Source organism: Candoia aspera, chromosome 10 (genome assembly GCF_035149785.1).
Source record: "Candoia aspera isolate rCanAsp1 chromosome 10, rCanAsp1.hap2, whole genome shotgun sequence".
NCBI classification, from domain to species: domain Eukaryota; kingdom Metazoa; phylum Chordata; class Lepidosauria; order Squamata; family Boidae; genus Candoia; species Candoia aspera.
Window position 1 is genome coordinate 26,668,870 of NC_086162.1, and position 14,960 is coordinate 26,683,829.

At 55.8% G+C, this 14,960-nt stretch overlaps 2 protein-coding genes across 6 annotated transcripts in view; both read right to left on the bottom strand.

The window, feature by feature from the left end:
- The window catches only part of SIPA1L3 (signal induced proliferation associated 1 like 3), a 39,739-nt gene extending 29,737 nt beyond the window's left edge, over positions 1-10,002 (bottom strand). For 2 of the 3 annotated variants that reach the window (XR_010068563.1, XM_063312432.1), the window contains exon 1: positions 6,909-7,025. The gene's annotated coding sequence lies outside the window, so the exon portion shown is untranslated. Of the gene's footprint in view, positions 1-6,908; positions 7,026-9,976 lie in introns of those variants that run through there. The other variant, XM_063312433.1, reaches the window with a different exon arrangement.
- Positions 1-14,960, bottom strand: part of AKT2 (AKT serine/threonine kinase 2) — a 101,388-nt gene that overhangs the window by 15,046 nt on the left and 71,382 nt on the right. The window lies entirely within an intron of this gene.

The following is a 14,960-nucleotide window of genomic DNA, read 5'->3' on the forward strand; positions in this document are numbered from 1 at the left end:
CCCTGGCAGATGCGCACATCACCAGCCACAGACTGGCTACCCTCGTGCCTTCTGTTCCTTCCCACTGACTCCTCTCTCTGCTGCTCCCAAGCCTTGCTGCTGGCCCACTCAGCCCCGCAGCTGCTTTGCCGAGTGGATTGCTCTGCAACCCCAACCCTGCTCCTCTCCTGACCCGCAGTGCCTGACTGTGGCCCTTTGGCTTGCAAGCCGCAGAGCGGGCACCCCAGCCTCTGAGGTCCGACCAGCATTTTGAACTGATTTGGACAGACGCCACTAGCAAGGAAGTCAGCATACTGAAAGGAGTTGCACCTCCCCAGACTCTTAAGCCGCTGCGTCCTCTAGCAACGCCCAAACATCTTCCAAAGACAACCAAAGGCAGTTCTGTTACAGCAGGCTGAGGCAGACGGAGGGAGGTTTTTGTCTTCTTAAACATAGGCTTGGGGGTGGACTGGCGCCTCCCAGGGGAAGAAGTGGATCCTAAGCCTTCCTCTTCTGCTATGTTCACTCCGTCCTGTCCGAGCTGGTCACAAACTCCCGGGCCGTCCACTTCCGGAGCAGGCTGAATATCAACTGGCCAATATTTAAGCCTTCTAGCAGCTGAGCAGACTCTGCTGCCCAGGAACCTGAGGGCCCAGCTGCCCCAGGAGGAGAGAGACTCCTCTTGGCTGGGAGATCCCTGGCTGGGTCTCAGAACCTGGTTGATGCCACAGGGGCTGGCGAAGCGAGGGCAGAAGGAGCAGAACCGTAGTGGCCCTTGGGGGCCCCAGGAGTTCCCACATCCAGGGAAGGAAGACACCCAGGGCTGGCTGTGTCCCCAGCCCTTGGCTCCTCACTCTCTTGCCACAAACAGCGGGGTCAAGAGTCCCAAGGCAGCTCTCAAGGCCCCCGGAGCAGCTCTTCCCCTCCCACCAGCTGGGTCAGCGAGGAAGGGTTCTCGTGGCTGCTCAGGACAACCACTGGCGGTGCTCTCAACTTCATCTTCGCTTACCCCTCCCTCCCCCCAAGCCCACCTCTCCTTCTTGCTAGGAAGAAGCAGCAACTCACCGGCCTGGCTGGCCCTGCTCTTGGCCAGAGCCCAGGCCCCATCATCCCCTGATGCCAGCCTCAGAGGACAGCTCCCTTGCCTGCCCGCCTTTCCGGGGAGCAGCGACGGTTACCCGGCGACCAAATCCGAGGGGTGGATTTGGAGCAGCAAAGCAAAGCAGAGCAGAGCAGAGCAGAGCAGAGCAGAGCAGAGCAAGCAACCGGCTGAAGCTGGCTGGGGGCCCGCAACATTCCTCCTTCCACTCCTCCTCTGGGCAAGGCAGGAGGGGAAAGCCGCCCCTGAGGAACGCCACGAGCGGGGAGCTGGCAGGGGGCGCCGTTCTTTTCCCAGGCTCCCTGGGAATGCCAAGCCACCAAGTGGGGCTCCGTCACCTCTGCACCAGCTCGGCCAGGACTAGGGGGAGACCGTGGGTCTCTCGGTGGCCCTGCAGATGCAGACGGGGATGCTGAGGGGGATCCGGCTGAGGCCATCCTGGGTCCCAGCAGAGTCCCAGGGGGCCCTTTGGAAGCAGAATTGAGCGTGCCCCTCTGACGGTTTCAAGGCAGACGTGTGTTGCTCAGCTCCGGATGGCAGCCTAAAGAACCCTGGTGGCAGCCGCCTCAGGGAGGAAACGGTCCCTCCTCCACCACCCTGCACTTGGCCACTGCCCAGGGGTCTTTGCGCTGCTTCCCCATGGCCTCCCTGAGCCTCCGTGAGAGGGCAAGCAAGGCCAACGGCCCCCCTGGGAGGCCAAGGTGGGCAAGCTGCGTGGCCGAGCCACTGCCCGTTTGGGCCAGAGCTGCGTCTCCCCTCAGATCTCAGGGGCGCCGGAGACACCATGCACAGGAGAAGCCCATCGGCACCCAGGAAGCAGCTCAGTGCCTCGTGACCAGAAGGGGAAGGCAGGGGAAGCTGCCCACAAAGAGTGGGGGGCGGGGGACATAGGTGTGAAGCTCCCAGGAGGGCTCCCGGAGACACAAATTGGAACCAGTGCCAAGGATGGACGGGCAGTAATGTTTCATTATCGGGAAAGAGCCGCTCTTCCATAACACCCATGCCAACTGAAGGGGGAAAAGCCTCCAGTGTTCCAGAAGCACGCACCAGCCCACCAAGATGATGCACACAAGGGGGGGCGAGGGAAGCAGGCCTGCAAAGCATCTGCCAGCGCCACCGCCCAGCCTTACCACCAAAGCCCCCAAAGCCACCAAAGCCCCACATCTGGCACCCTGCCTATTCAGCCCTGGGGGAAGGTGCCAAGCCGCCATCTCCACCACCACAGAGGAGACCTGCTTGCTCTGTGCCTGCCTCCTCGGACAACACTGACCCAGGAGCCCCGCTTCCCAGTGGCAGGAAAGCAGCGCCGAGGCGACTGATTGGACCTACCAGCCCAGGCAGAGGGGCCCATGGAAAGGAGCCGGGGGGCCCAGCAGAGCTCTCCGCCCACTGCTCAGACAAGAGGAGCTGTTTGAAGCCATGGGGCCTCCTCTGGCGCCTTATGGGTTAGTCAAGGCACTGATGGTGCTAATCCAGCTTATCGAAGCACAGAGTCCTAGGCCAAACACACAGGAGGTAAAAAATACTGCAGAGCACCAAAAAAAAAGCCTATTCAAGCCTACACCTGGGGAAGCAGTCAGGTCCAAACACTTCAGTCATAGCTCTGGGGCAAAATTTGGCTATGATCACAGAGCCTGGTCACTAAGTACAGTCTGAACAATGTGCAGGTAGAGGGGAGAGTAACTCAGCTCTCGAAAGTGGTAGATGGGACATTTTAACGGAAGAGAATATGTATCTGTAGCTCAGGCTCGAACTGTGGAATGCTTGGTGCTCTCTGATCTTGGTTGCTGGCTTGCAGACGTTTCGTGACCCAACTAGGTCACGTCATCAGTGCTCACAGGGTAACAGCACAGGACATTTCAGAAGCATGCACGCGACTGCCTCAGTTTCAAAGTCCAAGCTTTTGGGAAGGCACACCATTGTATCTACCCAACAATACCACTGAGGGGAGAGCATCCGGACACGCCAATAGGAAAACCCTCCTGCGAAGCAGGGCTAGTAAACAATACAGGTATTGGGGAACTGTGAAAGGCAAGTGCGCGAGCTTACTGTTGCAGAGGGGAGACATGTTGGCTCTGTCTCTTTGTAAATCAAGATCTAAAGTCCTCTGCCCAAGCTCTCCCCAGGCTTCATCCAGGCCCAGCACGGATGGACCAAGGGCTGAGCCGACGGTGAGCCAGATCATCCAGTATTTGCTTCTTCCAGGAAGACCAGCATCTGCCAGAACTAGCTGGGCTAGAGCAGTATTTCTCAACCTTGGCAGCTTGAAGACGTGTGGACTTCACCTCCCAGAATTCTGGGAGTTGAAGTCCACACATCTTCAAGTTGCTAAGGTTGAGAAACACTGAGCTAGAGATTCGCCTCCCAAAATTTGTTTAGGTGAATACTTCAACTGGCAGAAGGAAGGAGGTAGCTGACTCCGGGGTCAACCTCCAAAATCCCTAAGCCCAGAGACTACCCTAGAAGGTGGAACAGGAAGACGGCCCCGCCCAGAGGAACAAACAGGACTGTAGGGAGAAAGAAAAACAGAAAGGGAGGGGGAGTGGAACACCACCCCTAGGGGTCCTCACCCAGCAATCCTAGGAGTAATTTTACACGAGCAACACAGGCCTGCCAAGGGTCAGTAGTCCTGCAGAGCAGTGCTAACCCCGTCTCACAGGAAGGCTATTCGAGGTTGGAGCCACAACAAACAGCAGCCTCCTGGCTTCGTGGAAGTGCAGGGAAGTTAAGAGGCCGTCCCCAGATGAACGAACCGCAGGGGCAGATCCTGCCCGGAGAAGGGGGCCCTTGGTCGGTGGGACGGTTGACCCAGAGGCACATGGAGGCAGGGACTGAGAGCCCCCTGCCACCTCCCCTTTCGCAAAAGCCATAGATCTTGCCACCCTCTTACCCAGCAAAATGAGCAAGTGTGGTAAAGCTGAGAAATGTGAACCATTTCTCCACACTTCTAGATAAGAACTTGTTTCCATCTTGGCAATTGACCAACAGCTCAGTAACTGAGGGCAGCCCAGGTTTCCCAGCCCACGGGCTGCTCTATATCCAAGCCATCTTATTATTATTTATACTGTAGTTTTATGTTTTATGTAAGCAGTCTTCTGGGGCAAAGTAAACACACTGAAAGAGAACCCATTTTTCAGGCATACTGCAGCAATATTCCTGATTATGCCCCACGCTGTAGTTTGGCATCTCGTTTGTCTCCAAACATGCAGCACTTTACAACAAGGGATCCTCGCTGGCTCATCCAGCCAAAACCACTGAAAGAAACTCATCAGCTCACAGGGGCAATCAGGCAACAGAGAGAACCACAATGTGACCGGCATGGCTAAGAGGTTCTGACCCTGCTATTCAGAACTATTCGCAGTCTAAGAGAAGCACTGCGTTTGTGCCCTTGCAAAGCCCGTCAAAGGGTCTTGGATCACTGACCAAAAGTACAAATGGTTGGTCCCTGCACATCCCAGGCCTCTGCTCTCCCCGCCTCTTGCACCACAAGCCCCTTGAAGCACGAAAGAGGTGAGAAGGCCTTAACTCAAGCAACAGCCACAGATAAAAAGATCAGAAGTTGGAGGAAAGGCTGAAGAGACCACAAACAGAACCCTATGTTTTCCAAGTGAAAAATCAGACTGCTGCCCTTTAGATGCCCCACAGTAAGCAGGTGGGCACAATCCACTTAGCCAGATCAGATATAAAGCTGATAGCTGCATTCACGCAACATACCAGGCTCGGCTGGTTTATGGTTCAACATCTTGCACAAAGGTTAAACTTTTCAGTCTTTGGGGGATGCAGCCTGGTAAATAAAGATCAGTCAACTGGCCTGGTAATCAAATCAAGTGTCATGCAAACTCATGCCAAGTCCAGTGAACTCCTGGTGTAGTTTGCCCATCTCTGCCCCTTTCAAAGGAGGCCAAAGAGAAGAAGCTCCACAGCCACTGCAGCAGGAAGCAGCCGTGAGCAACATCCCTGCAAGTTGTCCACCCCAAGACCATCTGGAGTCCTTTGCTAGCAGGCCGGGGAAGAGGTGGCCCACAAGGGCTGGTCTCTGGGAAGCTCAGCAAGCCAGAGGGGGAAGGAACTGGGCCCTTTACCTGGTTCAGTTCACCTCTTCCCCAATTCTACATTCCTCGTGTTGTGGGAAAAACACAAATTAGGAACCAAAACCACTGGAGACAGCTGAAACAATACATGGGCATATCAGCCAAATCTGGACAAAGACCTGTGGGCATGACCTCCACCTGCTGATCTGGCAGAGAACAAGAGTCCACGGCCACTCTCAAGCCATGGAACGGCTCCCCCTGAGAGAACACAACCCTGTAAAGAGCGCCACCAGAGCCAGTGTTGATAGAGAAGCCTGCTCTTTGCAGACATGCCACAACTCCGTCTTGCTAAGGTTTAATCTGAGCTTGTTTCTCTCCATCCAGACACCACATCAAGCAGTTAGCAGCATCCCCAGCTTGCCCTGCAGGTGATCTCTGGCAGCATATTGATGACACCAAACTTGGGAAGACAGGAGCCTCCACATACAGAAACTTTCTATCCAAGCACGACCCTCCTGATCCAGAAGAGCAGCCACATTATTACCCAGTGGGGTAATGGTGGTGGTGGTAGTAACAGGATGTGAAAGAACTAGCTTTTAAGGTGAGAAATCTACAGGTAGTCCTCGGTTAATGACAGTAATTGGGACCAGGAACTCTGTCGCTAAGCAACATAGTTGTAAATGCAACATCACGTGATATGCTGACTTACAACGGCAGTTCTAATTGCTGTTATTAAGTGAATCCCATGCGGATGTTAAGCACGATGTCACATGATCGCCATTTGTGACCTCCTGCCAGCTTCTCCATTGACTTTGCTTGTCGGAAGCTGACAGCGAAGGTTGCAAATGGCGATCACATGACTGTGGGACGCTGCAACCGTCGTAAGTGCGAGCCAGTTGCCAAGCACCTGAATCATGATCGTGTGACTGCAGCAATGCTGCAATGGCCACAGCTTCAAGGAATGGTCGTAAGTCCCTTCATTCAGTGCTGCTGTAACTTCGAACATTTGCTAAACGAATGGTCACTAACCAAGGACTACCTGTATTAAGGAAAATCCAGCAGGGCCATGCCAACCACTCGGCATCCTGAACAACATCCCTTCTGCAAAGATCTCTGTGCTGGACAGAAGGAAAATAAATCTCTGTTATTGGAACCTGGCCCCAAAATGTCTCAAACGAGTTGAGCAAACGGACCAATCTACATTTGGGGTTATAAGCTGGGGTGGGCAGAAGACAACTGGCGAAGGACACACATCCCCTGGCTACTGCTTCGCTGTCCAAGCTAACATACAAAATTCACCGCCCTGTCCCCATGAATCTCACTCCAATCTGCCTACAGAGATTTCCGCCATGAGCAGAAGGTGGAATTCACAAGAACCGAAGTCTGGGCTGGAAACAGCTTGTGGAGCTCTTGGAATCAAGGCAACGGCACTGCAGCACCGGTCCGCCGAAAGATCCCAACGCAGCCGCTCACAGCGCCCACGCTTCTCCTCCTAGGCTTCAGCCTCTGCCCAAAAGGAGCCTGGGGTGGGAGGGCCTTTGCTGGACAGGAGAGACACCCCCCCACGGTGGATCCTGTGGAGGTGCTAAAAGCAGCGGCAGGTAATGGCAAAGCACCAGAGGAAGCTGCACGAGGGCTTTGGGGGTGAAGGCTGCCCACCCACCCCTGAAAGTCCACAGACTGAATTAGACCTGAGTTTGTCTGCAATAATGGGCTAGGCCAGGTAATCCTAGCCTCTTCCAAGATATAAAGGACAGAGGAAAAGGAGGGGGGACGGGGAGGAGGAGGGGGCGGCTTACCAGACTGAGGCTTCCAGCATCTCTTCACCCACATTTTTCAAAGGGGAAAGGAGTCCTCTCCTGTCAGCTTAAATCATCCGGCTGTTCTTCGTATGCCAGCTTCGAACTCCTCCCTAGCTGAAGGAATGGGGAAAAAAATCAGTCGCCCCCTCTCTCTCTCTCTCTCTCTGTATATACACACACAAACACAAAATCACAAACGGTTTAGGAAATGTCCCTGCAAACCTCGAATTCCACTCAGGAGTTCCTTCTCCCACCGAAGATGACTCTCTCGTCATCCTTGTGTACAACTAACTTGGTGCTGCAGGAGCTCAGGCAAGCCAGGGCGGGGCCCCGCCCTCTCTCCAGAACCTGCTATCTGGGAAGCCCCTCCGAGCCACTGAGAAGACGGAGAAGCCCCACTGTGGCCCCTAGAGACAAGGCCAAGCCTCCTCCCTTTTAGGGGCACGAGTCCAGAGACCACCAGGAGGACCTCTGGTGCAGCAGAGAGAGACACTGCCCAGGCAGGGAGGGGCGACAGGCACGGCTCCCGTCGGCCCCAGCCAGGGTCGTGGGATCTGCCATTCCACGCACGCACGCGGCTCCCAGGCTGCCTGCCTGCCTCCCAGGTGAGCAAGCCCCAGCTCTGCAGGCCAGAAGTGACCCACAGACACGGCGGAAAAGGGCGTCTCTTTTCTAACCCTTTGCTGTTGTGGTGGCTTCCAAGAGCAGGATTTGCCCCTACGGAGCTCAGTGCACAGGCCTCCAACTCCAACCTTTTCCACCACCACCCTGCCCGGCCCCAGGCCCCGAGCTGCCACCACCAACTCCCCTGGGCGGCCTGCCCACCCCACATCCAGGTGCCTGCAGCAAGAATGCGGGCAAGGCAAACACAGCCAGGAGTGGCTGTTTGTTTAAGGGAGCGATTGTGGGCCTCGAAGCAAACAGAAATCTCCCTCCACTTTTGTTTCTGTCAAGGCAGGCCTGCACCGATCTGGGATGTTCTGACCATGTGGCTCTCCAGAAGGCAGGCCACTTTTCAGGTGTAACCTAGGAAGGGTGCAGGAGACACCTGCACTGTCTCCAAGCGCGAGGATGGGCCACGGAGGAGAAATTGGCTCCGTGCTCTTCTGGGGGACACCATTGCAACCCCTGGCCGAAAAGAACGGACCCTCTTTGGCTGCCGCTACTGTAAAGCGCCGGGTCCAGACAGACTGTGAGCCAGTCTAGGAAACAGCCGCGTTGCTCGCCGCAACTGTCCAGAAGCTTGGCCAGGGCTGGCTCCACTCCCGAAGCAATGCTCTACATGCCTAAGGTGGAACCCAGAAACGGTCCAGGGAATTATCCAGGCCAGAGGAATTCTCTAAGTTACCTGCTGGGAGAGTTCAGGAATAAAAGCTGCCCAATCTGGAAGCCCAACTTCCCCGCCTTCCGGGTGTCCCTGGAACTGGCAAGATCGGGGAACCCACAATCTGCTAAAAAGCCAACTTTGAGCCACAGGGGACGTGAGATGCAGCACACTCGGTCGGCATCCGGGACCGAAGATGGCAGAACAGGGTGGGAAGCAAGTGCCTTTCAGCTCAGGCGCCTCTCAGGATAAAGGTGTCAGCTGCAAACTGCTGTGCTAGTGACCTCAGGCAAGACAGCACTGCTCCCCCAGTAGGCTTTTCTGGCACTCCCAGGAACAGCTGCCTGCCCTGACTTAGCCCTTTCCTCATCGTGAAGGGCTGGATGACCCCTGAGCTCAAGAGGCAGAGGTGTCACCTCGAAGGCTTTGACGAGGCCCAAGAGACCTCTGGGCCTGAAATACAGAAGACAGCCAAGGCCCCCTTGGTGTAGCCACTCTGAGAAAAAACTGGGCCACTGTGGAACTCCCTCTTCTAATTCAATATGGCCCCACTGGAATAAACTGCCCAACATTCCTACAAAGTTAGTTTATCAAATAAAACCAGTAAATGCAGACTCTGTAGCCACACAGATTCAGCAAACCCAACAGAAAAACGGGTCTCATAGAAAGAATTAATGGTGGCCACTTGCTAATGCAAGCCATTTCTGACCAGCATCTTAAGATTCAGGAGCAAGCTGCCATTTCTTGTAATCTCCCACTGCCCACCTGTGATGCGGCTGTCAGCAGCAATGTTGATCAACCCCACCTGTCCTAGAGGGTGCTCCTCTCAGACCCTTGCAGAGGCCCACCTCTTCTGATGGCTGGATTCAGGTGGAATCCGAAGCCAGGATGGTGAAGGAGCGGCAGACTGCGACGCCCTCCTTCCATCCCTCTGCTCCTCTCCACCAACACAAGCACTCAGCAGACACACAATTCCTGGTTTATGGGCGCCTTGACAGCATTACCACTCCTACTTGCTGCTCCAGAAGACGGCACAAACTGCCAATCATCAAGTGGCAACGTGCCAAGGGGCAACAGGAGGGTGTCCCGTGCAGGCAAGTGCAGAGTCCTGCTTTCTCACGGAAGTGTGCCAGCCCGGAGCACTTTCGGGAGAAACCCGGCCTCGGCTTTATTATCCCGTCAGCACAGAGCTGCAACCGCACGGAGAAACAGGCTGGCTCCGCTCGGCTGGGCCGCACAGGCTGCGCTGCGCTGCCCGTGCAGGGGCCGTTCCAAGGCCCGGGCCTGGACAGCCACCCCCCGCACCTGTTGGAGGTCCCGCGACTGCCCTGAGCCCCAGGTGGCAGCCCGGGCCTTCTTGCCCCTGGCATTTGCCTGCCCGCCCGCCAGGTGGACCAATCCCGTCGGCTCGGCGCTCCGGGGCTCGCGGCCCTTCTTCCCTCCCTCCCTGCTCAGCAGGCCCGGGCGCCCCCCGCCTCCGCGACACCCAACGGGGTATTCAGTCCCCCGCCCGTGGATGCAGCGACGCAGCCCCCCGCCCGTCGCAGCTGTAGCTCCAGGTCACAATGGCGCCGGGCACTCCGGGCGAGGGGAGCCCTTCGACCGGGCGCTCTGCGGCGGGGGCCAGCAGGGGGGTCGCTGCTCCCTCGCCCCCGCGCGAGGGGAGACCGGGGCGCCCCCCCAGCACCCCGAGGGGCAGCTGGAGCGAGCCCGGCCCCGCGCGGGGAGCGAGCGGCCTCACCTGGCGCTTGGCGGCGGCGGCGGCGGCTGCGAGCGCGGAGCACCCGGAAGGAGGGCGGGGGGCGGGCGGGGCCAGAGCCGGCGGGCGGGCGGGGGGCGGGCGAGCCAGCGAGCGGCGGAGGTTCCCGGGGGCGGGGCCGCGGGAGCCCCGCCCCGCCCCGCCCCGCCCCCTTCAGCATGTGCGAGCGCGGGGGGAGGAGGAGGAGGGGCCGCCCTGGCTCTTCGCTGCCTTGCTGGCCGGGGTCCGCTCGGCCCTGGGGCAGCGGCGGCTGGGAAGGCACGCGGAGGGGGCCGTGGCTCTGCCCTCCCGCCGGGTGGAGAGCCCGACGCGTGGCGTGGCGTGGCGTGGCGAGGAGGGAGGTCCAGGGGTTCCCTCGGGGGTCGCAATGTCATTTCCCCCGTTGCCGGCTGCTCCTCTGCAGCCCCCTCCCTGTTCTGCCCGGTGGCGTCCCGTGCCCGGGCGGCGCTTCCCGGGGAGCCGGAGCCGTCTAGATGCGCGCACGGAAGAAGGGACGGGCGCCCGGCTGCTCCAGAAGCCCGGCTCGACGCTCGCTCTGATCACGGGACGGAGGCAGGTCTCAGGTTTTGGACGCCGGGAAAGCCGGCCGGAGCGGCCTCGGTTCCTTTCTTCCTGCGGCGTCTGAGCCGGCCTGGCTTAGTCCCCCGCCGGCCGCAGAGAAGCCAGCGGAGTCGCTCGGCCAAGCGTGGCGGGAGCCCCGCGCGCTGCCGGGGCGAGGAAAGAAGGAAGCTGTGCGTATCTGCTGGACCCGGTCGCTGCCATGGGGCGGGCTGAGAGCGGGGTCCTCCGACTGTCGGTTGGAAGGGCCGGATTTTTTATTTCCGATCAGCCGCAGATTGATCCTTTTGTAAACGTTACAAATTATAAAATGTCTCGGATTTTTATACACTTGACAGACTAATCTTTCAATTGCCTCATGCCACAGGCAACTCACCAGGCAAGTTCCAGGACACCCAAACTGGTCCATACCCTGATCAAAGGAGGCAAGTCTGCAGATCATGCACTTGGATGTTGCGGCTATAAAAGTTTCTAAATGCTGGCTCTCAAATTCTGCACTTCCCTCCTCAAGGAATGGGAACATTTGCAGACGGCACTGGTCATGGACCATGCTTTGGGTAGTGCTGGCTTGCAGTGGCCCGCCTGGCCCACCACTGGCCTTTGCTTCAAGTCAGTGTTTTTCCCTCCCTTCCATTCACTGAAAATGGAGCCAACTCCCCATAAGGTGTTCCAGAATTTGCTGTGGACTGATTGATTCCTTCTGTGCCGCTCCAGTTCTCCAATTCTGCCCAGCTCACACTCCCGCCTTCAGGAACAAGGTTAAAAATGGCCAAATAACCATATCATAATAGCCTTACACGCCAGGGGACCCAAAACCAATCGCAATAGGCGTTCCACTGCAGGAGGGAAGGCCCACAATGCCTGCTTGGAAAGCCAGATCACTAGAATTCTCTTCTTCTTTGGCAAGTCCCATAAGGATTCCCTGTGAGGCCCTTGCCCGCCGTCCTCCACCGCAAATGGACCTGCATGTTGCCCCGTTTCTGCTACCCACTTAGTTTCCCAGTTAGTTCTCCCCTTTGGTCACAAGACTTTTCTAGGTGGTAACATACTACAGTTCTATGACAGTGCTATATGTTCCCAGCCATCACTGTTAGTCAGATGTTCTTTGTGTTTTTGGAAATTCAACTGGAAACAACATAAAAAAAAAGAATTGCAGCAAAAATAGATTATACCCACCTTTTTTGCACTCCTACTGCTATGCATGCTTATTCAGAAGGAAGCCTCTTTAGTTCAATAGGGCTAATGCCCTAATGTTCAGGATTGCAGCATTTTTGGGGAGTAGCTTTTGGCTGTAGTTTTCACCATTTCCAAAATGTGGCAGAGCGGAACAGATGCTATCAAACCAGCAATCGGCATTCTCCCCATTGAAGTGTGACCCCTTTCTAAGAGGCCAGAGGCGATGGGGAAGCCCACTTTTGCATGCTTACTGATCAACAAGGGCCAAGAACCACCTAGCTAGGGGCCACATTTCTGTAACCTCACCCTTGATTACTGGAAGAAACCTGCAGGCTCAACCTGTGTGGATTGTGAATCTTGCATTCTTGACCTGTAAGGTTCAAAAATCTCCAAAGAGTTCTGATGCTTCCTCAGGTCTGTTCACTTCTCACTCCTTTTTTGGTATAAGTGGACCAATTACTTGAATGGCTTCCTTCTCATTAAATGAAGAGTCTCTTTAGTTTTGCAACATGTTACAGAAAACAGTCAACCTGAGCTGAAAACGAACTCCGTCCTTATAATTTATAACAAACTGTTGATAAGATTTAGAAAGCCACCCAACTCCTTGACAGCCTTTCTGCCGAGTCATCCTGCCCAGACCACTCTTTCCACAGGGGCTCCTGGCCTATTGGTCAGAATGCCGTGATGTCATAATCCCATCTTTCTCCTGGGATTCCAAGGCTCCAGGCAGGTAATCCCCCTGTCCTTTGGGCCTTCCCCCCTTCATCCAAATGGCTCCTATCAGGAATAATGTGGGCTGTGCCCACCCACAGCCACCTTGGGCACAGCCCCCCCCCCCTCCTGTCATAGGCCTAGTTTTCTCCAGGTTTACAAGTTAATGCTGCGGCAGGTGGCAGCACCCTGCAGCCTTGGCTGACCTTACCTTAAAAAAAAAAACTATCCAGGATCAGGCCTGGTTAGTCCTTGGATGGGAGATCATTAGTAAATCCCAGGTCTGGGAGGGAGACAGGGAAGTTGAAAAAACGTTTCTGAAAAGGGCTATACTTCTGTCAAGAACAATAAATTGAGGAGCTCGCGTCACCACCAGGAGTAAAACTCTCCTTGAGGAGGCCCCCTGTTCTTGTTCCGTGTTTACCAGGTGCTGGCTGGGATCAAGCCGTTACCAGGTGGCTTGTTTGCTTCAGAACCCAGCAGCTGCTGTAGTTTATAGCCAAGCCATTATGGTACCAATCGAAGAGAATATTTGTAGCTCAGGGTTGAACTGTGGAGTCCTTGGTCCTCTCTGAGCCTTGTTGTTTTCTTGCAGACGTTTCATTGCCAGACTCGGCAACAACTTCAGTGCGAACAGGGAGTGGGCCTTGCTCTCTGTTTATATACCATGGCTTGCCCTGCTTGTGTTGGTAGGGGTGGTGTTAATATTAACTCAGGCAATCAACCAAGCAGCAAACAACAGCCCAATCAAAGAACTCCCAAGGAGAGAACAACACCCCTACTAACACAAGCAGGGCAAGCCACGGTATATAAACTGAGAGCAAGGCCCACTCCCTCCTCGCACTGAAGATGTTGCCTAGTCTGGCTATGAAACATCTGCAAGAAAACAACAAGGCTCAGAGAACATCAAGGACTCCACAAGCCATTATGGCTTGTCAAACAAACCATGACTAAGCACACTGTGTGACACTCATCTCTGGCCAGGCTGGGTAGCTCCAGTTGCACAGCCACAGTACAGTGGGCCTTGGCATATGAAGGCAGAGGAGCCGTCATGCATAGCTAGCCGTACTGGGCAAAGGCAGGGCAGATAAAGACTCTAAGTCTGCCTGCTGGAGAAGGGAACCTTGGGAATGGTGAGGATGATGGGGAGCCCACCTGCTTCCTGGCCCAAAGAATGTTGGCTGCCATCTATCCCTGGCAAGGGACTCAGGGCCTGCCCTCCCCTGTCATGCCAGTGACCACCAGCCTTGACATCACCCAGATAAGAATGGAGGAAGCGACTGAAAGTGAAGGACTTTCAAGCCAAGGACTAGCCACACCGATTGGAGGTGGTGCCCCAGGATTCCTCCAGGAGTGTTTGCTGTCCTGCACTACTGCCCTGGATGTCCCATCTAGGCTGATGAAGTGGCTGGCCAATTATCAAGTCAGTAGCCCTCATTCCCAGCAGGGTCAGGAGCCAGGCCTGAGGTTGAGCAGAGATAAGGCGTGACCACTCAGGGATCAACAGCACATGCACACACACACACCAACCATCAGGCCCCCGGAGGTGGAGGGCATCACTTTCGGCCCTAGACGCAAAGGCTCTTTCACCCCGCTCAATCCCACTTGTAACCAGCCAAGCGGCCCCTGCAGAGCCCCTGCTTCTGAGAGGACTGTTGACTGCTCCCAGGCTTCAGCCTGCTGCTTGTCTCTTAAAGCGTCAGGTTGCTGCCTATCAGCTGCCCAGAACTTGTTTCACCCTCCCAACCCAGGGGTGCTGAGACTGTGGGGGGCTCAGCCCTGTTCTTCGCGTCAGGGTGACTCCTCACGCCAGGCAAATCCAAACGGACAGTGACAGGATTCACAACAGCAGTAACAGGAAAGGGACCAATGAACTTAGGGGCCAGTTTCTTGGAAGGCTGAGGAGACTTGAGAAATCTGGTAGAGAGATAGACCAAGTCCCCCACACGGAAAGATGGCTGTTGGCGCCGATGCCTGTCAGCATGGAGCTTATAGGAAGCCTGAGCATCCTTGAGAGCAGTCTTGATGACAGGCCATGAATCAGCGAGCTTAGAACCCCAATCACAGGCAGCCACAGCCGGGGTAGGAGGTTGGGGAAACTCAGGGATGGGAACAAAATCCCGACCCGAAACAACCCAAAAGGGGGTTTGACCAGTGCTCTGGTGTACAGCATTATTGTAAGCGACCTCAGCAAAAGGGAGCAAATCAACCCAGTCATCCTGGTGATAATTGATGTAAGATTGAAGAAATTGTTCGAGGGTGGCATTAAGGACCTCAGTAGATCCGTCAGTCTGGGGATGCCAAGAGGTTGACAATGCCTGTTCGGTGCCAATGAGCTTTAAAAAAGCCCGCCAAAAGCGTGAGGTAAATTGTGTGCCCCTATCGGTCACCAAACGAGAGGGGCAGCCATGGGGGCGGTACACGTGTACCAAAAAGAGTTTTGCCAGCTGCTGTGCTGATGGAATGGCTGCACAGGGAACAAAATGGGCCTGCTTAGAAAAATAGTCCTTGACCACCCAAA